The sequence below is a fragment of the Balaenoptera physalus genome (assembly GCF_965194825.1).
Source record: "Balaenoptera physalus genome assembly, chromosome: 14".
Taxonomy (NCBI): domain Eukaryota; kingdom Metazoa; phylum Chordata; class Mammalia; order Artiodactyla; family Balaenopteridae; genus Balaenoptera; species Balaenoptera physalus.
In genome coordinates, this window is record NC_138893.1 from 29,648,108 (window position 1) to 29,670,467 (window position 22,360).

At 48.1% G+C, this 22,360-nt stretch overlaps 1 protein-coding gene across 7 annotated transcripts in view; it reads left to right on the plus strand.

Moving 5' to 3' along the window:
• Positions 1-22,360, plus strand: part of CTBP2 (C-terminal binding protein 2) — a 164,471-nt gene that overhangs the window by 34,020 nt on the left and 108,091 nt on the right. For 5 of the 7 annotated variants that reach the window (XM_082423064.1, XM_082423063.1, XM_082423060.1 and 2 more), the window contains exon 2: positions 15,682-15,785. The exons of the other annotated variants lie outside the window; for them this stretch is intronic. The gene's annotated coding sequence lies outside the window, so the exon portion shown is untranslated. The remainder of the gene's footprint in view (positions 1-15,681; positions 15,786-22,360) is intronic. 7 annotated transcript variants of the gene reach the window in all.

The window sequence follows — 22,360 nt, forward strand, 5'->3', positions numbered from 1 at the left end:
GAGCCTGTGCTCCGCAACAAGAGAGGCCGTGATAATGAGAGGCCTGCGCACCGTGATGAAGAGTGGCCCCCACTTGCCGCAACTAGAGAAAGCCCTCGCACAGAAACGAAGACCCAACACAGCCATAAATAAATAAATAAAATAAAATTAAAAAAAAAAAAAACCCAGGGTGCTGTAAGAGGGGATGAGATTGGGGAAGGACCAGAGTTGATTAAAAAACAAAAAATGGACATACAGCAACTGCAAATTTCCAGACAGTTGGCTGTGAACAGCTCTCTTCCTGTGAGTTTAGAGACACGTGTTGTTGAGCTCGTCCTAAAGAGAAATGCTTGGACTTCCCTGGTGGCGCAGTGGTTAAGAATCCGCCTGCCAATGCAGGGGACATGGGTTCGAGCCCTGGTCCGGGAAGATTCCACATGCCGCAGAGTAACTAAGCCCGTGTGCCACAACTACTGAAGCCCACGCACCTAGAGCCTGTGCTCCACAACAAGAGAAGCCACCGCAATAAGAAGCCTGCACACCATAACGCAGAGTGGCCCCTGCTCGCTGCAACTAGAGAAAGCCTGCGTGCAGCAATGAAGACCCAACGCAACCAAAAATAAAAATAAATTAAAAAAAATAATAATAATAATAAAAAAGAAATGCTTCCTTAGAGGGAGTTACAGGGGATAGAGGGTTCTGCCATCAGCCAAGGTCTGGTAACACAGACCTGTTTGCTTGGGCCTGGGTCCACCCGGAAAGTCAGAAGCACAGTGTTGAGGGACAATTTAGGGGAAGCCATTCTAAGGGTATCATTTAATTTGGAATGGCATTTAAAATACTTCAGGGCCTAGGCCAGTTGAATTGGACTGGGTCATTCTTCCAAAAAGGTATTTATCTCAGCTGGGCTTTTGCTAGGTGTTTTTAGAGATGCCGGTTGGAGTTTCACTTCTTGCCCAGGAATTGGTGTGCGTTGGCCTTACTTGCCGGCCTCTCAGGTGTGGAGGTGGACAAAAGGAGGGGGCAGGCCTGGCTGGTTCCAGGATCAGGAACTTAAGTCAGGGCAGGGTCTGGGTTTGCTTTGGTTGGAGTCACGGACTCCAAGGGCGTAAAGCTGTGATGTCCATGCTTGTGGATGAGCGAAGTTTGAGGGGCGGGTGGGATGGGCAGTCAGAGAGGAGGTGTCTAGAAGGTGGTTGGTGAGGGGCACCTGGAGTTCCTTGGAGGGACCGTCGAAGAAACTGACTTGGGAGCATCTGAGTGGGAGTTTAGGCAGAGTTGCACTCTCTCCCTCTTTCATGTCTGCTTCTCTAGCACTTGGCGTTCTGTTCTTTGTTCCTTGTTGGAACTCCTTGAAGACAAGGTTATGTTTCCTTTATCTCCAAATCTCCCTCTCAGCAGTACCTGCCTCTGTTGGTGCAGTATCAGAATGGATAGAGTGGTGTGGGTCGGGTGTGTGGTACAGCTGGGAAGGTAGATGGCAGAGGAGAAAGGGCTGTTGGCTTTGACCATCAGGAGTCCACACCAGAGCTTTTGGATGTGTTGGGTATGTGCGTATAGGTAGCTATAGCTATAGTTATGTGTGTATATATTGGGTTCAATAACCTTGATAGCAAGGCTTGAAAAGCAGCACTGCAGCCAGGAGAGTCCACTGTGCAGCGGGGGAGGCGGCCAGGCTGATGACTTCTGTGGGCCCCAGGCGTGGGGAGATGGGAGCACATGTGGCGTTAACTGGGAAGGCTCCCCTCTTAGTAGTAGGCTGGGGGTGCAGGAGCCAAGCCGAAGGTCCCCCACTACACATTTTGGTTCACCCGCGCTTTCTGCCTTCACTGTTGCTGCCACAGGTCAGTTTGCAGGATCTGGCCTCATGCGTGGTGATTACTGGCTCTGCTCATCCATCCAGTGGGGTGGAGTTTGTCGCCAAGGAAGGGAACGTACATTAATCCAAAGAAGAAGAGACGTTCCTATTATAACTCTTCTTTTTCCACACTCTCGTTTTCTTTCAAGCCCCAGTGACTAGAGAATTGGCTCCAAGTCTCATGAGTGCCTGTTTTAAATGGAATTAGAACTTGAGTTACAGAATCATGGTGGCTGGGTAGCATTCCTCTCCTGTCCCCGTGAGAAGTTGGTTTCCCAGGGGCAAAGTGACTTGCCTAAGGTCACACGGTAGGACGAGGCAGGAAGGCGTCTGCAGCTGAGGTTTCCCAGCTCCGGCTTGGATCTGGGCTTTGGTTGTGAAGTGTATCCCACCCACCCTGGTCCTCTCCCAGGCTGCCCACTGCACTGCAAGTCTGTCTACGAGGCTCCCCCGCGTTGTGCAGGCACGGGCCTGGCCTCTCCTTGCCGTCCCTCCTCCAAGGGCAGCTTCCCTTTCCCAGGAGGAAGGCCGCTGGTGCAGAGTTGGGCTGCATTGGGCATCTTCTGTTTGGTCTTTCCAGCCTCTGCCGTGACGCTTCTTCAGGTGTTCTTAGGATCCTACTCCCACATCGGTTGGGGGCAGGGTGGGGTGGAGGGGCTGACTTGCCCACATTTCATCAAATTCGAGTTAGATACAAAGGGATTGGCAGTGAAAAGTCCCCCTCCCCCGGTCTTAGACTCTGAGAGCTCTCTGTTCCTTTTGCTGTCTGTCTCCTCTGCTGGCTCCAAGATTATTTGGTGTTGGTCCCGGAACGTTTGCGTCTCCTTTGGACACTTGGTATGCGACATGCTTGTTACCCACCCTTAACTGACTTGAAGTCCTTTGATCTGTTTTCTTTGTGAGCGCTTGCTTTTTGCCAGGGGCTGAGGAGGCAGGCGTCACTCCGCTTGCGTTCCAGTGAAGATGCTGCTTACCTTTCCTTTTTTCAAAAATGACCCTTGGTACCTTCTTAGGAAAACAGTGGAGACAGGGACCATACCGTTCTCTTAAGTTCCCCAAAAAGTTGATGCTGACAAGGTTTGCATTCCTTAAGTTGAGAAGGAGGGCTAGAGTGTAAGCCTATTCTGTATCTCTAAGCATTTCAGAAGAAAGATATATCTGTGCTCTGTGTTTAAATATAGCATGGTGTTTGCTACTGAGTTGGAGAAGAAGCAATTGAATATGTAGGTCATTGACTTAGGAGAATGAGTTCGGAGTTTTCTTTGCATCTGATTAACGCTGTCTTACAGTTGGGCCAAAATTGGGTTACAGAGAGTTCAACGAGATATCTGGGAGGGAAACCGTGGGGATCATACGAGGGTACCTTTGCCCCCTTAAGGCATTCAGGGGTGTGACTTGGTGTTGGGCCCGGTAGCCCGGTGCTTGGCAGCCAGCGTGGAGGCATTAGCCGCTCTGGAGTTGTGTGGGGAAGACACAGGCTGGGAGCTGCTCCCCCGGAGCAGATCCGTCAGGAGCAAGGGGAGAGGGTTCTACTTAATCAGGATAAATGCCAGCGGTGTATTTTAATACATGCTTGATTCAGAACGCACTGTTTGGAACTGCATATTTAAAAGGAAACTGCCATCCCCCTTTGAAGGTACGTGACATTTAACAGATCTGTAGCAGGAGATAGGTTTGACAGCTTCGAATTATATTTGAAAGAGTTTTTCTTTTAAGAAAGAAAATGATTACTTCTATTTTAAATGTCATCACAAAGACATAAACATGTTTAATCAAATTATATATTTAATTTATGTAGAATGTAATTTGTATTCCCGTGGAAGAGTCGCTGGTTATTTCTTTATCAGCTTTGAAGCTGGGCAGTGTTTGAAAGCGCTCAGCTTTTTCAGTAAATGGCTATTTAAGGGTTTATGGAATCTGAAAAAAATAGTATTGTGATTGAAATATTTTTCATCTGTACGCTTGTACCTACCTAATGGCACATTCTGGGGAGAGGGAGGTACTTTCATTATTGTCAGTGGGAGACATTAAGGATAAACTCCTGTTGAATGGATGGAAAGAAGTGTGACCCTGAAGACAATAAAGGCAAAACAGCAACGATGCTCCTCCTGTAATTTTCTCCTTCTGGATTCTTTGAATCAGCGGGGAGGTGCCGGGGAGTGTTAGGACTGACTGTGCCAGCTCTCCTTAAAAGGGAGGCAACAGGGGATCTTGGAGGACAGACACAGAACGCCACAAAAGACCTTGAGGTTGATACAGTGTGATTAAGTTTTGTCACAAAAGGCTGATGTGGAGTTCGAGGGCAGCCACAAGGTCCCCAGGCTGCTGGAAAAGCAGGCATGTAGCTGTGGGTTCTCTCAGACAGGTGGCTCGCTGGCTCTGGTAATCTGCTAGGACACTCCAGCTCCAGAACTTTCTCTGAGCGAGCTGGGTGTTGGAAGGTGGCCAGCCCAGTGTACAGCTGTGTGTGTCAGCCAGGGACGGTCTTGGCCTGTTCCAGCCTGCTGCCTGAGGTTTCGATTTAGCCATGTGGGATCAGGGAGTCCTGGGTTCCCCACCACTGTACCCACTCGCCCACACGGACCAGCCCCGGAGGCTGGTTTTCTCTTGTCCTCTCCAGGGCAGTTCTATCACATGTGACCTGGGAAGCTCTGGGCATCTGGCAGCAGCTGAGCGAGAGAAACCAGTCAGTTGTGCCTGTTCCCAGGAAAGAACTTACGTAGCAAGCATCTTTGCCAGCTCCAACAGAGAAGGTCAGGGGTTCAGGAGCCGTGTGCCCTGGCAGCCGGAGGAAGCTAATCCCAGTTCAGAGTGTGAATCCTGTCAACAGGCTAGGCTCCTTGTAAACACCAATCCACCAAAGAAAGGAATTTCCCTATTTATCGGTCAACATGCACCACACTCAACAGACAGACCAAAAGGAAAAAAAAAAACAGGACAAAGCTACTTGTTATTTTTGTAATTAAACTTGTAGTTGTAAGAGAAATAAGACCAATAAGACCCTTTACCTCGTTTTCCCCCAAGTGGTAACATCTTGCAAAATGATAGTGACAATAGCATAACCAGGAAATTGATACTGATAGAGTCCACAGATACTATTCAGATTTCCCCAGTGTTGCACACATTCATTTGGGTGTATTCCCTTCTGTGCAGTTGTATTGTTTGTGTGGATTCCATTGTGCCCCACCACAGTCAAGACACACAAGTTTCATTACCCCAAGGATTCCCCCACCCCACCGTTCCCCTTTTATAGCCACACCCACTTTAGGTGGCCCAGACAGTTCATGGCCAACATACATGGTTGTAAACGGGGCTGGCTGACTTCCAAGACCCAGCTCACTCAGAGAAAATTCTAGAGTTCGAGTGTCCTGGCTCCTTCCCTGTCCGTAAACCCTGACAACCACTAGTCTGTTCTCCATCTCTGTAATTTTGTCCCTTAAGAATGTTATAGAAATGGAATCAACTAGTAGGTAGCCTTTTGGGATGGAGTGTTTTCACTCAGCACAGTTCCCTTTGAAATTCATTCAGGTTGTTGTATCAATGGTTTGTTCCCTTTTATTGATGAGGAATATTCCACCCCAGAGGTTTTTTTTTTTTTTTTTTTTTTGGCTGTGTTGGGTGTTTGTTGCTGCGCGTGGGTTTTCTCCAGTTGCGGTGAGCAGGGGCTACTCTTGGTTGTGGTGCGCGGGCTTCTCATTGCGGTGGCTTCTCTTGTTGCGGAGCATGGGCTCTAGGCGCGCCGGCTTCAGCAGTTGTGGCTTGCGGGCTCAGTAGTTGTGGCTCGCGGGCTCTAGAGCACAGGCTCACTAGTTGTGGCGCACGGACTTAGTTGCTCTGTGGCATGTGGGATCTTCCTGGACCAGGGCTTGAACCCATCTTCCCTGCATTGGCAGGCGGATTCTTAACCACTGCGCCACCAGTGAAGTCCCCACCCCAAAGATTTTTGATTCAGTCTTAGACTGACTGGAACACTGGGTAAGAGGAAACCCATCATGGAGACCTGGGAGTTGCAAAACACTCTTCCTTCACATGGACTCTTTCTCGATGTCGGGAGGAACAAGGCATCTCCGGCCTCTGCTAGCCTGCCCTGTTTCTCAGCAGACGTCCATGGGGTGACGTTTGAAGAAGCTTGTGTCCTGATGGCTTGGCTGGTTTGGGAAACCAGCAGAAGAGCCCCCCCTTCACCTTGTGAGTTTTGTTCATCTGTGTTGTGTGTTTTTGCACAGTGCGCATGGATTGAAACAAAACTTGGGATAAAGGTTATTGGATTTTGATGTTTTATTAGCACTCATAACAATAACACAGGGTGTTCTGGGCTGGTGCACAAGGAAAGTAAAGGCTGTGTGAGCATGATTTCTTTAGAGGAAGCCCTAGGCACCTAGGTGGCTTTGGCCTGCCTTTATGAGAACTGTTAAAATGACATACCCCGAGAATCTAATTTCACAGTGAGAATTTTGAGCCATTGCTCCTTCAGAAAGCACATTTATTTGCACTGTGTTTTAAACATATATGTGTGTGTATTTACACATGCATCATATCAGTGAGGACAGCATTTATGAAGTATTACTCCCATGAACATCTGTGCTAAAAGGTTGTCTATACTTTCAAAGTTAATGAAATGCAACTGAGTAATTAGGCAGTGAGGAAGTTAGTTCAGGATTCCCAGTGTTATTTACTTGATAACATATGAATCAGTAGGTAGTATTTGCGTTTTCTTTAGAAACTGTGCGGTTTTTTTTTTTCTAGATCAAGCCTGTTAAGCCCTGAAAACTCCACCCGGAGCTCAGGATGGGCTCATGCAGCTGGGATGGGCTGTAGGCAGGTCTGGCCTTTGGCTTTTCTCTTCTTGTCCTGGATTCCTCTGGGTACAAGGGGGCAGCATCTGTGTCAGGAACCATCACATCCTGGTGGTCTGAACTCTGGTCGGAGGTGAAGGGGCTATCCTGATGTGTGGGTATCAGGCTGTTTGGGGCGGAGGTTCCCCATTCGTGGATGTGATGCTCTCTGAGGTCCCATCTGGCTCTGGGATTTATTCTTGAGACTAGAATTTGTTGCCTCTAAGGGGAAAAGTATTTTGGACCCATGAGTTTACTTTCCATTACACCTTTGGGGTCTTCACTCACATTTGTGTTTGCAGAGTTTCTCTGTATTGTTCTCTGTGACGTGCCTAGCGCTGTAAATGGATTTTCAAAAGTCAGGTCATTCCTTTGGTGGCACGTACAGCAGCTGGTCCCTTTGATGGCAGTGATGTGCTTCACTTTAAACTTAAACCTCCCCTGAACCTGTAGGTTCGGGTTTGAGTAAATTTGGTTTGAAATAAAACTGAACCTAATTTCCTTTAGGCCTTTTTTTTCTTCCCGGGACTCTGGGTTCTTGAATTCCCCTGGTCCTGTTAGGAAAGCATTTGTTAAACGATAGAATTGTTAACAAGTATTTGTTAAACATTTGAGCGCTTCTAGTGCTGAGCTCTTTACCTGCGGCATCATGTGCAGCCCCACATTCGGGGGCGAACGGTCACGTCCCGGGCTCGTCCTCCCCAGCCAGAGGTGAGGGAGCTTTTCTAGGGCCACTCGTGGTCTCATTCTAATGCTCTTCACTATTGTTTGGTCTCCAAGTTCTCTAAGATAAAAATCACATTCTGTCCCTGCCCACATGGAGCTGACCAACTAAACCAGTGACAAACCTGACGAAGCAGCCGATGCAGTGCCTTCTACACACATAAAGGGGTGGGGATGGAGGTACAGTTACGGAGAGCTAGGGCTTGAGGGGCTGTTACTCGGCTGAATTAACTTTCCCCAGCTTCCTCCCTGCTCAGTATCTTGCATTTAGTCCATTGGTCCGTAGCGTTGGTATCTAGATCCGATCACTCTTCTTGTGAGTAATTTTTCAGGGCTTGCGGACTCGGCCATTTGATTCTCAAGTCATATATACATATATATATATACACACACACACACACACACACATATATATTTTCTGCTTCTCTCTACTCATTCTTCTGCAGTTTAACCTGTGGCCGAGAACTTGGCTGGAGCTTGCTAAGTCTGCCTTGCTGCAGTGTCCGTCCTCTCCTGCAGGCCCTGGGGGAGCCAAGGGATCCCCACTGCATGGGTGCCCTCTCCCCTGCCCCTCAGGGATTCTCCCAGGTTGATTGGCCACTGGAATTCAGATCTATGCATTGGCATTCCTAAGAGGGACACCCTGTTTCTAGATTAAACTTGCATGAGGTTGGAGGGGATATACCTTACTTCCTTTTAAACCCACCTTGGCAGTGCAGCTGTTACTTAGGACTTAGATCCTAAATAGAGCCACTCTGCAGTGAAGCTATGGCCTGGAACCAAGGCAGCAGCTGTCTCTCTGCATCCCCAGCTTCAGCTCCCTCTCCTGATGTAGAAGCCCACATAAATTCGCTGTACATTTTCCAGATTGTAGGAAATCTGCTCTTTGCAGAAAATGGAGAAATAGAGGAAAATATGAAGATTAATGCACAATTTTTATGATCTGAAAGACTTATATTGTAAAAATCACCTTAGCATATGGAGAAATAACTTCTTTTAACACTTTGGGTGTATTTTCTGTCTCCTGCATGGTATGCATACACTAGCAAATGACATTCACCGTTTAAAGAATATTTTTAAATTTAGGTATAAGATTTGGAGTCTTATGTTCTATATTTGTTTTTCCATTTAACCTGTAGATGTTTTTCCTAAGTTGTGAAATATTTTTGAATTTTTAAAACTAAATAATTTGTTGAGATACAGGTATCATAATGTATGTAGGTATAACATGATAGCTATTTGTTTTTCTCTATAGTGTATCAGGAAGGATAGTTATCCAACTATTTTCTGTTTCAGGGAAGCATCTTAGATGGTTTATTTTTATGTGAATCTTTACTCCTCCTCTAATTACTCCCTAGGGGTAGAATGGGGTGTGGGGGATGAAATCTAACTTTTCAGAAAAGGTGCCCTTTCATACTCCCACTGAAGCGGTGGGGGGCTGTTTGTCTCACCAACTCTTCAACATTTTGCTCTGTCATCCTCGATTTTATGTTACAGGTTGTCAGCTTAATAAGTTTTATGTTGCTGTGCTGAGCATCAAGAGACCCTCTGCTTACTGTCTGACCCTGTGCCCCTTGTCAATCAGAGTGTCAATGGGGTGCCTAATGAAAAGGAATTCGGGGGACTTCCCTGGGATTTCGCCTTCCATTGCAGGGGGTGCGGGTTTGATCCCTGGTCTGGGAGCTAGGATCCCCCATGCCTCAGGGCCAAAAAACCAAGGCATGAAGCAGAGGCAATATTGTAGCAAATTCAATAGAGACCTTGAAAATGGTCCACATCAAAAAAAAAAAGTCTTTAAAAAAGAAAAGGAACTCAGCACCTCTTCTGCGCCCTCCTCTCTACCTGGGAGAAAACCGAGGCCAGGGCATTCATTTCAAGGTGCCCTACTGGTTCATGGTTGCTGTTAGCTGGGCTCTGCTCTTGGGCCATCTCATCTCTCTTCCACTCCCAGCAGGTTCCGGAACCTCTCCCAGAGGCGCGTGTGCCTGGGCTGATAGCTTTCTTGTTCCGTTACTATTTGAAACCACAAAAGGCCACCTACAGGTGTCTCTGATTTGACTTGTGGGTTTACACCTCCGCTGCCTGATGCATTGGGCTGAGACCTCAGGGGCCGGGCTTCCCTTTGAGCCAGGCTGATTGGAAGAGGGTCCCCCCCAGCGAGGACTCCCCACTCCTCTGGGCATTTCAGAGTTAACAGGGCGGCTTCCCAGCTTGTCTGACGTCGGGACAGACTCGTGGGGGCCCAACCAGGCTTCTGGGAACCGGGAGTCAGACTGCCCAGGCCCGCTGCCTGCACTTCCAGGGCCAGCTGGGCAGTTTGGGGTGTGGGAACGCAGCTTGAATTCACAGGATGACGTCGTTGTGTGTGTGGGGTTGCTGCTCATTGAACCACTTTTTTTTTTTCTTTCAAAACTTGGCTCCTGTTGGGCCAGATTTGCAGCACCCGTTTATCGATTTGCTTTCCGTGTCCATTTTTCCAGTTGTTTCCAATTCCCTCATGCCCTTGTTTATTTCTCCATTGCTGGAGCCACTGAGAACAGAGCCTTTCCCCAGAGGAGTGAAGCCCAGCTAATGCTGCGAGGCTAGGCCATTTCTGGTCACCTAGCCGGGCTCAGATCTGCCAGCTCTGTAGGGCGGGTGCAAAAGCAGAAAGCTGAAAAGCAGCAGAGAAACAGACACATTAATTGACTACACCTGAGACAACACTGAGAAAATATCCTATTTTGTTTTCCTTAAGAAAGTGGCAGAGTTCCAAGACTTCCCTTACAGTTTTCCACTGGCTCTCCTTATATTTGAAGACAAGAGTTCTGAAATCTTGGCTGTTGGGCCTTTTCATGTTCTTAAAACTTAAATGCAGCTGAACATATTTAATATTATAAAATTTCCATAAACATTCTCTCTACAAAGACTGTATGTAAAGTTTGTGCCCAGAGGGCATTTTTTTTATTGAAGTTGAAACTCTTGCACATGGCGGGGTGGGCAGTAATAATGAAGTGTTGATTTGACCTTAGGTGTCTTGACACCAGTGTGGCTGTATAGGGACATGGAAAGAATTAGCTTTCAGGGTCCCCCTGCCTCAATAAAGGAAAATTGTTTCCAAGCTAATTAATACGGTTTATTCACTATTAGGCAGTAGTACGTGGAATTGGATCCTGGAAAGGAATGATGCAGCTGCGCTAAGGGGAAAGTATCTCAGGTCACACCGTGTTAATTCCGTCTTGTCCAGCGTTTCCCTCTTCAGAGGACGTAGTCTTTTCCTTGGTTTTCCCAATGTGACAAGCAAACCAGAATTCCACACTGCTTTGTGCCTGATGGGCTAGGCCTTTCTAGGGGTGCGTTAATACTGAGAGGCTGGGCAGGCGCATACATACACGTGGGGAGGGAAGGGGGGGGCCCTTCCCAGGTGACTTGGGCTTGTGCCATCGCTGTGTCAGCCTGAGGTCCTGGTTAGGGGCGGATCACACATGTGTGGCCCCGAGTTCTGAGCGTGGGGAGAGGCCACATCCCCCCAGCTGCCGGCCCCTCCCACCCGCCATGTTGCTCAGAGATGCCCGTCTGTGCCCCCAGCAGCCCCCCAGGCATGCAGCTCTGGTTACCCCGCCCAGTCAGCTGAGGGCAGCCCGAAGCCATCCCGCTGTGGGTCATTATGCATCCCTGGATGTGTGGGAGACCTGCTGAGGGTGGTCAGGTGTGAACCAGGAGCTGGAGGGGGTGGGGAGGGGCCCAGGCTGCTCAGGGGTCCCGTGAAATGTATTCCAGGAGCTACGGTCTGTGGCCTTGACTTGACTTCTGGTACTTCTGTCTGGGCATGTCCCTCTTTGGCCAGAAGGACTTCTTTTTTGCTGAGAGGGGCAGGTCGGTTTTAGGGGGCGGACATTTGGTTTCTCTGTGGATTTCTGGGTTCCACATCTACTCGGGACTTTTCCCCGCCTGCCACCCTTGAACTTGAGATAGTTGTGAGGCCCGGCTGTGGATACGTGGGCAAGCCCCTGGCACCTGCGTCCCATGTCCTCACATCCTTATCGTGATTCCACCGTGGAGGGTCACTCCCCTTTTACACAGATTGACACCCCAAAATGGTGCTGTGTGGCTAGTGTGTGCAGCAGGAGGGGTGAATAGGTTGACACAGGGCTTGCACGCGGACCTTCAGGTCACCATGGCTCCCTTGAGCTGGGGCTCAAGTTCCGCGTCTGTGGGTCCCTCTTGCAGCAGCCCGTGGGCAAGTGGCTCCTTCTGCCCTGAGGCACTGGTGGGCAGCAGGTTGCCCCGAGGTAGCTGTGGGCCCTGCAGCTGTGGGCGGACCAGCATTTCCTGGAAGGCGATACCTCATCACTTCAGCAGGGCTCAGTCTTAAATTTGATAACAACAGCTGCCCTCTTGAGAGGGCCAGCCAGCAGCGTCCGAGCCAAGAGAACACTGATGAGAGAGAAGGCCGGGGTTTCTGGATGGTTCTTCCCCAGTCCCTTGTTCCTTTTCTGAGCACAGCCATGCCACAGGACTGTCACCAAGCGGAGGGCGAGGCCACCCTGCAGGGGGAGCGTGTAGGTCCCTCAGAGACGTGGTGAGGAGTATTGGACTCTTAGGCCAAACAGGAACCATTTATCTCATGATTTGAGCAGAGATTGGTTTGGTTCTTAGCAGATGCTGATGATGACAGACTTGTCCTGTGTCCTGGAGTCGTGTGCCAAGCCTGACGATGACTGGCATTTACTGAGTACTGGCTGTACACAGGCCGGGCGCCGAGCTCCCTGGGCATTACCACTTTGAAAGGACCTGATCATTTGTGAAGCAGATGCTGCCTTCTCCATCTCAGACAGGACAGAGTCCCAGGGCGTTGGTCACCTTGACCCGTGGAGCCTGGGCTGCTTCTCTGCAGTGTCCTGTTAACTCCGTGCTCTCTCCTTAGTCCTTTCCCACTAGCCCCTCTATTGCAGTAAATCTGTGAGGGCCAAGGGATGATTCTGCGGACTACTTTCTGGTTCTCTGTTTAAGTAGTAAGTGTGCATGGGGCCCCCTGGATCTGAGATGAGCCCAGCATGAAGGAGGGCAGGTTCCAGATAAGGCCAGTGCTCTCCTCAAGCCTGGGCCTCCTGCTTATGTCCACAGTTACCACATGAGGATCTCTCTCCTGCTAATAAATGTCCAAGCCAGGCCTCGCTTTTGCTCACTGGCCAGCCGGGAGGAGAGGAAGCAGAGGCGCTTTCCTTGGAAGCAGTGGGTGAAGGGGCCCCCACCTGCCATAGCAGGACAGAGGATGGGCGTTTTAAAGCCTAGATGACCCAAATATGAGTCAGGCAGAGCAAAGAATTCAAGTGGGGTTCAGGCAGGCCCCGGGTGGTAACAAGAGCTGACACATCAAAGCGTTAGAGGCGTTAGAAATAATTCATGCAGAGTAAGTGCAAGTAAGTGGGCACTTTGTGATACCTGTTGCAGGCTGGGGGGGGGGGAATGCCGGGGCGCCCACGCTGAGCCTGTGTGCCCCTCTTCTCTCTCTAGAGTTTAAATGATGCAGGGCACAGAGCAGAGCGCAGGAGCCGTTCCGAAAGAGGGCAAAGTTCAAGTGGGGGCCAGACTGGTCCTCCTGGAATGAGCCGGGGCAGAGTCTCTCAGGACCCCCCCTTCCAGACCTTTTTAGAGCTCATCTCATTCCGTTTCTGAAAAGTAGACTTATTAACTATAGACCTAGAAGGTAATTTTCATATGCCCGACTCAGTCAGTATAAGAAGAAACTAAAAATCCAGGTGGTAGGAGCCCTTCTAGGCGATGTGTCCTGAATTTATAAGTTTCCTATATGAAAGCCCCAGCCCTGGCTTGGACTCCACCAGGCTTTGGGTACTGCTCTTCCCTCCCTCTGTGTGTGTGTGTGTGCACGCGCTCATGCACACACCCACACCCCCTCATCGTCATCAACTATGGGTGGAACACATTTGCCAAGTGATGTTTAATAGCTTCACCGAGGTTGATCATATGGGCCAAAAATAGATGCCCTTTTCCTTGGCCAGAAGCAGCGGAGTGAACTTGGAGCTGCCTGGCATTTACTGGCCGAGGCCGAGTTACTTGGTGGAACAGCCCGCTTAGCTTGCTGGGGTTGCTCGTGTAGGAGCGGTGGTGATTTTAATTAGCTAAGTCATTTCTGTGTCTTGTTGTATACTCCTAGAAGTTCTTGGAGGAATCCTGCCAAGAACATTTCCCCTGGCAAATCTGCAGGGCACTACTCCCTGTTGCACTGTCATCAAGTATCTACGGAAACAAGTGTTTTTGAATTTTTAGCCTTTTTAGCCCTTCTGTAGCTGCATTCTTTTTAAGTACTTATATCCACCTTCACGTAACAATGGGCACTTGCTTTAAAGATTCTGACAGTCTTCCAAGCTTTTTAATGTTCTTAATCCACTAAATAAGCTGTCACCGTTCGCTCGGGCAGTCTGCAGGCTCTTCTGAAATTTTGGCTTAAAATTCTGTGAAATGTCACCGGCCAAGTTGTCTGTTCCTTGTTTAATTACTTTGACTATGAAGTATCTCAAGGAAAGAACCTGCACCCACCAACCAGTAAGATTAGGTAGGTGTTAACATGTTGCCTTTGTCTTCAGACCTTAGTTGAAAAGAATGTTACAGACAGGCATATGTGTGTGTGTGTATATATATGTGTGTGTGTGTGTGTGTGTGTGTGTGTATATATATATATATATATATATATATATATATATATGCATGCAGTTAGTTAAATATTTGATTTCCTACTGTATTCCAGACATGGAAGACTTTGGAGACGAATAACGCGTGATCAAGGCATTTAAACATTTAGAGACTTGGCGATAGGTAGAGTATGTCACAGCCTGGCAGTCAGGAGTGAAGGTGTCACAGATGTCTAGGGTACGGGTTTTGAAGGGTGAATGAGAGTTTGCTAGGCAAGCTCTCGCTGCCTCCAAAGGCTGGTTCCTTGGCAATAATAGATGCTTAGTCAACATGAAACTACTGTGTCATTAGAGGCTTGGAACTACTGAGAGCCCGTGCCTGTCCCTCCTTCCTAGCATTTCAGAGGCTGGGATGTCTCTCTTCTCCGCACCCTCCTCCCTTGAATTGGAAAGTTTGGGGTGTAAGGTGGTGTGGAGGCACAGTGGGAGTGAATTACTTCTTGACCTTGGGTATCATGGTAGCCCTGCCCACGGAGACCACCCTGTTCCTGCTGTGAACTCGTGTAATTGTGAAGTAGGAGCTGGCTGGCGTCAGGACTTGGACCCTTCCTTACATTAGAGAGAGCACAGGTTTTCTTTTGAATGGTTTGAGAAGTAGAGTGCAGCTGGGAAACTGGTTACAGTAACTTCATACATTTAAAAAAAATATTAATCAACTATTTGTATCCTGACTCATTGTAAGGTCAGCTTGGAAATGGTCAGGGTTGGCTGCAACAGTTCATTCTCACGGGACTTGAGAAAGGACTACCTTAAAACACAGACACCCCTGGTGCATAGCAGCTCCAATATTGAAATTGCGTCTGTCCTTCATGGGAAAGGCACAGAAAGGATACCTGGACATGCCTGCTGCCCAGATGTTTGCCTTTTCTGTCAGCCCCGGGGAGGAGTAACTTCCTCGTCCGACCCCTCTTACTGCTCTGGGTGCACAGGAAGTGGTTCAGATAATGTGGATGGTCCCATGTATTTCCTCTTCGTTCCATGTGTAGTAAAATAAATGTGAGTGCTGTTTAATGTATCACCTCATTTCATATTGCCTTTGCCAAGAAAGTGCAATTTTATCGAACATTAGGATTGAATTCTTAACTGAGTAATCAATTTCAGTAGTAAGTTAAAGTGCCTTCTCTTAATGACAACTGCAACCGTTAATCAGTTACAGTGGATTAACAGTTGTCAGCATTTATGCTAATAGCACTTATAAACCGTGGGCTTCTGAATTCCATATTTCTCAAACAGTTGGTAAGACTTTTTGCTTGAAGATATTGATTGTTTTGTCCCTTTGCTTGCTACTTGGAGATGCAAAGAAGTTAAATGACATTTTCACGGCAATGACACAGTATCACCTTCTGGTTTTGCACACTTGGCTTCGTGTCAAAATAGATGGAAAGAGTTCATTTGTTCTGGTGCTCTACTGTTTAATTTGATCTGGTGTGTGACTAAAGCAAGACAAATAGTATTTTTAATGAAACCATTTAATAACCTCTGGTAGCTTAGAATCGAAGGCATTGGAAAAATGCAATTAAAGGATGGCTAGATGTAAACAACAAGGAAAAAATCACTGCTTCAGCTTCACTGATCCAATTCATTTTGCTTTCAGGGTTTCATCGCCTTAAATGGTTTTGAACCAATGAAGCTGGATTCTCTTAAAAAGACGGACAGCCCATCGTGTGAACTATAGAGTTTGTGGACAAATTTATATTGGTGAGTTATTGTAAAATATCTCCAGGTAAAAGTTCAGGGTTTTCAAAATCCCCTTTGGAATGTGTTTTCAATTTGTTGATGACTGTGGCTCGCTGGCAGCCTCTGGATGTTTCATCGGGACGTCTAATAGCGGGATCATATTGATTGTCTTTCAATTAATTGCATCTGGTATTTTCATTTATCAAAAGCAAAACACATGTAATTAACTCTGAAGCAATATAGTTCAGTGTAAAGTGATTGTCGCTGCTGCTATAGAGATAAGTCAATGGAAATTACACCAGGAAACTCGAGTCAGGATGGAGCCGTGTTAGGACTTCTCGACATATTAATTACAAAGAATAAAAATGAATTAGGGAAACAGTCCACGCCACCCCGAGTGGCTTGGGCAAAATGGTAGATGGACGTCTTTAGGGAGACAGCAGCTTGCTGATGATGGCACATCTTTAATGAGCTAAGATTTTTAGACTTACCAACCTCTAGGATGTCTTGAACATAGAATGGTTTTTTTTTCTGGTGGAATGGATTTAGGGATGTGGGATGTGTGCTGAGGAGAGCCTTCAATTGTCTGCTTATTTGGAGTATGGATGAGAAAATACCAATGAATAGAGTTCAATCTTCCCTCCATAGCAAGGACTTTTGGGGGTCCTGAGTTCATTTCAACATGCCTTTAGCCATTTTCCACAAAACCTAGATCTTAGACTCTCAAAGTGGCAACTTCTCAGAAATGATTGATTTTTATCCTGTTGAAAAAAAGGTTTTCTCCTTGAGCTGACAGTGTCATCTTAAAGCCAGAAAAAAGAGTGTGAGCCAAGTTTCTCAGGGTTCTTTCCGTCGACCCCCAGGCTCGTTCCCTGCAGGACTGAGTAGGACAGACCCTCAGGTTTGGAGAAAGGTCAAAGGCCCACAAGGAATTTGTACAACAGGATTTGCTGCCTGAGACTCCTGGGCAGATTCCAGCACACAGGGTCTGGAATAAATAATAACACAGAAAGAACTGTTGGCCTTAAAATGCAGCCTTAGGCACGGCTTTAGCCGGTGGCCGCCAGGGAGGCCGAACTGACCCTCAGTCTCAACCCAGCCAGTGGGTGTGGCCCGGGGAAGGGTCTCACTGCCTTTTCCCATGGAGGAGGGTCAGTTGCCGACACCGGGGCTGCTGCTCCGGACCTGGGCTCACGGAGCCCACTCCCCAGCAGTCCCTCTGGGAGGCCTTATTTGTGACATGAGTAGTTGTACTGGGGTGGTCCCCATGAGCCCCCGCCTTGTAGAAACCCGGAAACCTTTCCCAAGAGTGATCTGAGAAGGCTGCCTGGCCAAAGGCCACAGCAGAGCATGAAGTTCACAGAGGGTTACTTATCAGAGACGACTCCGTAATCTTTGAACAATTCTAAGAATCTTTGTACTGGGGAGATGAGAAACTAGAAATATCAGTAAACCTTCTTTTGGGGGTGGGACATGGGTATATCTATTAGTCATGATGGCCACTCTCAACCGTATACACTCAACTTTGCCTTTTAAGGCCAACATTTCTTTCTTTTCTGGCTCTCACTCATTCTTCTAAAAGAAACCTTTTTTTTTTAAAAGACCCTGTGTGCTGGAATCTGCCCGGGGTTCTCAGGCAGGGATGTTGTTGTACACATTCTTTGTGGACCTGGGGTTGGTGGGGTGTTAATTCCAGGATTGGGTAACGGCACTGAAGATGTTTTCAGTGGGTCACAGTGATGGAAATCTGTCAGAGCCCCACGGGTGTCCAGCTCCACGTCCAAGCACTGCAGTGCCCCATCCTCGAGTCCTTCACGGAAAGTCACCCGAGATTCACCTGAGGGAGCATCTTGGCTGGGTAGCCAAAACTTGAGAGTGATGCTTGGTACGTTTTGCAGGCACCACGGGGTTGGAAAACTATCTCTCTAAAGATTAGAATGTGGAAATGCACAGTATAAGGATGAAATGGACTTTTTAAATATCAAGAAATGGTTACATAACAGCATTTTCATTTGACTCAACCTAATAATTGAACCACTGCGGGATCCTGTTTGTCAATGATCTCTATCTCAGAGAGAGGAACGTTGACATTGCATAAATGCATCCAATACCAGAATGAAATTGCAACACAATTCCTGATAGCAAATTTTTCCCTAGCACCTAGCACGCTCACACAATTGGCCTTGTACAATGGTTCCCAGCACTTATGTGTTTTGGGCATAATTTGGGGTAACAGTTTTTGATAGCACTCTGGAAAAGCTTGAGAAGCTCGGTGTAACGTTGGCGTTGGCCCTCATTAGAGCATGGCCACCATGCCTGCAGGATGCCTCGTGGTGTCTGTGACCTCACCCACATTGACTGTGACCCCGACGTCCTGGCTGCTCCCCAGCACTGGGCACCCTGCCAGTGGGTTAACCTTCGCCCCCGACCACCCCCATGTACACTCACAGGGTGTGGTTCTCGTGTGTTCGAGAAGCATGTGTTAGTTCTTGGCTCTTTTCTCTGCCTTGTCACCGTGCCCAGTACATTGTACCCCACCCGTTGGGTGGCTACTCGCTCAGCCCCAACTGCAGTCAATACCCAGCAACACAAGAGGGGTATCTTGAATCGCAGCCAGAGCAAGGGACCACATGTTGATTTCAACCTGGTAGCTTACCTGTTGAGATCTCCTAGACAAATCCTTTTTAATGTAGGCAGAAGAGAAGGAAATAAGACAAAAAACACAAAATTCATGAAAAGTCACAGTCTTGGAACGGCAAACCTGTATGGTGCTAGAACCATTTATACGTCATTTTTGTCCTCTTAGTATACTTGTGCGTGCCCTCATTTAAAAGCATTATATTTCTGTTATTCTAGACCTGATAGTCTGGTTTGTGGTTTTTTTCTTTTCATAACTTCAAATCAGACATGTCAGCTTTCTTCCCCCCCGTGCAAAGAGGCTCATTTGGTCATCACTAATGAATGACTACATGCTACATTTAGATCTGTTGCATTTTGTTCTGCTTTTACTATCCATTCTGTACGTCATTGCTTGTTACAGTGAAAACCCAACATGCTCCGTGGTTCGCTGACTTCTGGAACCAGACTTAGTTCTCCAGTGGTTCAGATGGGTCATTGTTTTTTCTTGTGCCATTTTGTTACTAAGCATTAATATTTGTAGCGGTACCAAGTTACCTTGTAATTTTAACAAAAGCAGCAGGGAAAAATAAGTGCTTTTTGTCAAATGTCTATAGCTAAGTGGAAATACAAATCACAGCCCTTAGCTTTTATTCTGTAAAATGATGGTGGCGTAGCGGTGGCTGCGGTTTGTCAAAGACGTGACAGCGTATCCGGCTGCCTGCACCCAGAGAGGCTTGTGCACTGCTTTATTTTGACAGATTGCAATAATGATGTGGAAGCTTGACCTGCCCCACAAAGCCCCAGGGAAAGGTGATCTGAGGTTCCCCTGGTGCTGGTGACTCAGAGGGGAGGGCCTTGCAAGGTCTGTTGTAGGGTCCAGGCTGCTCCGATCTGAGTGTGGCTTTAGTGGGCCAGCGGGGTTGGGTGAAGTCATCTCTCTGGTCATTAGGGCCTCTGCCCTGTTTCTGCCAACACAGCTTTCTTCCCCCCAAAACAGAGGGGAAAGTATTGCTTTACTCCAGAAATAAATGCCTACACCTTGCAGCGAGTCTGACTTTTGCTGCTTGAGCATTGGAGGGAGCTGGCTGTGGTCATGCTGGCCCTTGCGTTGTGGCCTCCAGGGTCCCCTTGAGTTCTTGGCCTGCCCTGGTCATCACCCGTCCACTGTTTCCATCCAGCCTGCACTAGGGACGTGTGATCCTGCTCCAGTTTTTAGACTAGAGGCACAACTGCCAACATCGGAAAACACAAACCAGAGCAACATACGCTGGGCCTTTCATCTCCAGGGGACTCGCTAGATGAGAAACAGCCAGGAGGCCGAGATGGGGGCGGCAGGGAAGATGTTGGTGGAGCTTCAGCCCCTGCTCTCTGCGGAGAGGGGAGGAGGGGTCCCAGCTGGAGCTCTGGGTTCTTGGTTCTTGCTTGTGTTTTATTCATGAGCCGCAGATCCAAGTTCCTGTAGGAGCCGTTCTCTGGGAGGTGTTGAGTCAGCCCTTGTCCTTTCCTCCAGGGAATTTCCAGGTCCCAGCAAGGCTCCTGGACCAGAGAGATCACCCACCTAGTCCCTTGGTTCTGTTTTCAGAGTCTGTCCTTGTCCCGGTCACATGGGGGTCAGGCCCCTAGCCCCTCCATTCTGGTGGGTCATTTTCTGCTCTGCTGGTGCTGTGCCCACCTCCCAGCCCTCAGGACTGGTTCTAATCAACCAGCGAGGCCAGGCAGGCCCGGAACTCTGTCATCCATGTGTCCGGAATAAGCCAGCCTGCCGGTACTTCCTGGGGTTCCCGGCCAGGGAGGCTCTCTACCAAGCTGTGTTCCTGCTGGAGGGCTCTGCCTGGGAGGGATGGCTCCTTGCGGCCACAGGAGAGCAGCGGAGCCACGGCCCTCTCTCCTGGTGGGGCAGGAGTTGGGTCAATACTGAGCACGCCATACAGCGTTACGTGCGGACAGACTAGGTACGTGGCCCTCTCTTCCCAAGATCCTATAACCTTGGCTAAGATCCCTGTTTTATTAGCGAAGAACTTGATGCTGAGATCATATGCCAGCACATGGGGCCCATGAGTAGACCTGGGGCTCGGACACTGATGGTGTAACCCCAGGCTCAGGGTTCCCTTGGTCCCTGCTGAAACACTGCAGTCCTGTGACTTGCTTTGCCGGTATGCAGGATCCCTCTGTAGTGATGACTTTGTCGTGATGACTTCGGGGTCCTTGGCTTTCTGGGAAGTTCACGTTCTCATGTGCATGGTGGAGTCCATGGGAAGCGGGGCTGACCGTGGGCTGCTGCCTGTCCCCAGGGGTGTGGCTGTGTGCAGGGAGAGCACGTCTAAGGCCAGCCACGATGGGAACCTGAACAGACCCCACACAGAAGCATTTCTGCCCCTGGCCTCCCAGTAGACAGAGGAACAGCAGCCCCAGGTTATGGGACAACTAGAGGCCATTGTCACTGGTCTGCTCCTTATCATTTCCCTGGGACTTGGAGCATGTATGTGTGAGAGGGAGGGAGAATGGGAGGAGTGGATGGAGGTGAGAGCCTGCGCAGGGTAGGGGCCAGGCATGTTGAAGGAAATGATATTTCATGTTTGCTGTAAGTTTCAGACTGCGGATGGATGTACTTGTCACTGTGTGAGTGGGTGGGGAAATGAGCTTTCTCATATAAAAATGTTTGGGTCTCAATCCAGCATTCTGGGTGTGATTAGCGGGAGAGGAAGAGCTTATTTCTTTGTATAAATATTTTTGTTTAGCATTTATATGTTACCACTGCCGCTGTAACTACTATTTCTAGAATGCATTGGGCCAATAACATCTTTTTAAAATATAATCTTACTTTTAGGTCATTTTGGTGATTATTCCATCTAGATTTTTGTGGAGGAACACATCATCTCCCCAGGTTCGAGTGTAAATCTGGCATTACTTTCAGCTTAGCCTCAAATTCCTCAGCTGCAAACGCTAAGGAAATACTCCACAGCTCAAGAAAGAGCCCACACGTGATGCGGAAAGAACCGGGGTACTTACAGAGTTCTTCATCATTTAATTTCTGGATCCTGATTTGGTGCATTTTCCAAAGTAAGGCTTTAGGAAATGTCTGAGGATTCAGTGGTCCCCGGTGGAGGTTGTCCCCAGGACCATTGCCTGTGGCTTCCCCCTTCCCTGGCGTCCACCTAACACGCAGCTCAACACATTTGCTTTATTGATTGATTGATTGCTTTATTTTTGGCAACCTTGGCAACTCCCACCTGGCCCCGTGCTGTTAAAAACAAAGTCTTCCTGGTTAACTGAACACATTTGCAATTCACTCTTTCTACGTAGCAATTAAGATAATTCCCTTTAACAAAAAAAAAAAAGATAATTCCTTTAGACTCGTACCAGTTAAAGATAAATGGGAGGTTTAAAAAGAAAATGCTTCGTAGTTCATTGGTTTGTGTGCGTGCAGGCAGATGGGTAACAGACGAGAATGTCTGCCATGAGTGGACCCCTGTGCAAGGGGGTAAAATGGAACATTTTTTCTGTACTTCTCTTCAGCAGCAGCCCAAACAGTGACATTTATACATATTTCATAATGTGGTTTCTTTAGACAGAGGGAGCAAACAAATCAATTTCTCAGCAGTATACTGTTTAAAGGAAACAGCAACAACCTGTGGGGTAAGTTACAGAAGCTGTTAAAATTAATTACATTCGGCAAGAAGATAGAATGTTAGGGAAAAAATGCGAATGTGCGGGGGTGAAAAACACAAGCCACGGATGAGTCGCAGTTCCGAGCATCTGAGCCCAGTGTTTAATTTCCATTTCTTCGTATGTGTCTACTGATCAACTCCAGTGGCTCCCACCCGGGACCCCCCCATTCCGTCTTTTCTCGAGGCTCGTGGATCAGATGTCCTCGTGAGCTTCCAGTCGGATCCGCTTAGAGCAGCCTTGATTTATCGGACAGTATTGTGCTGTCTTTTAATATAGGAGATTTGCAGAAAATGAGTTCGTGGCAAAGA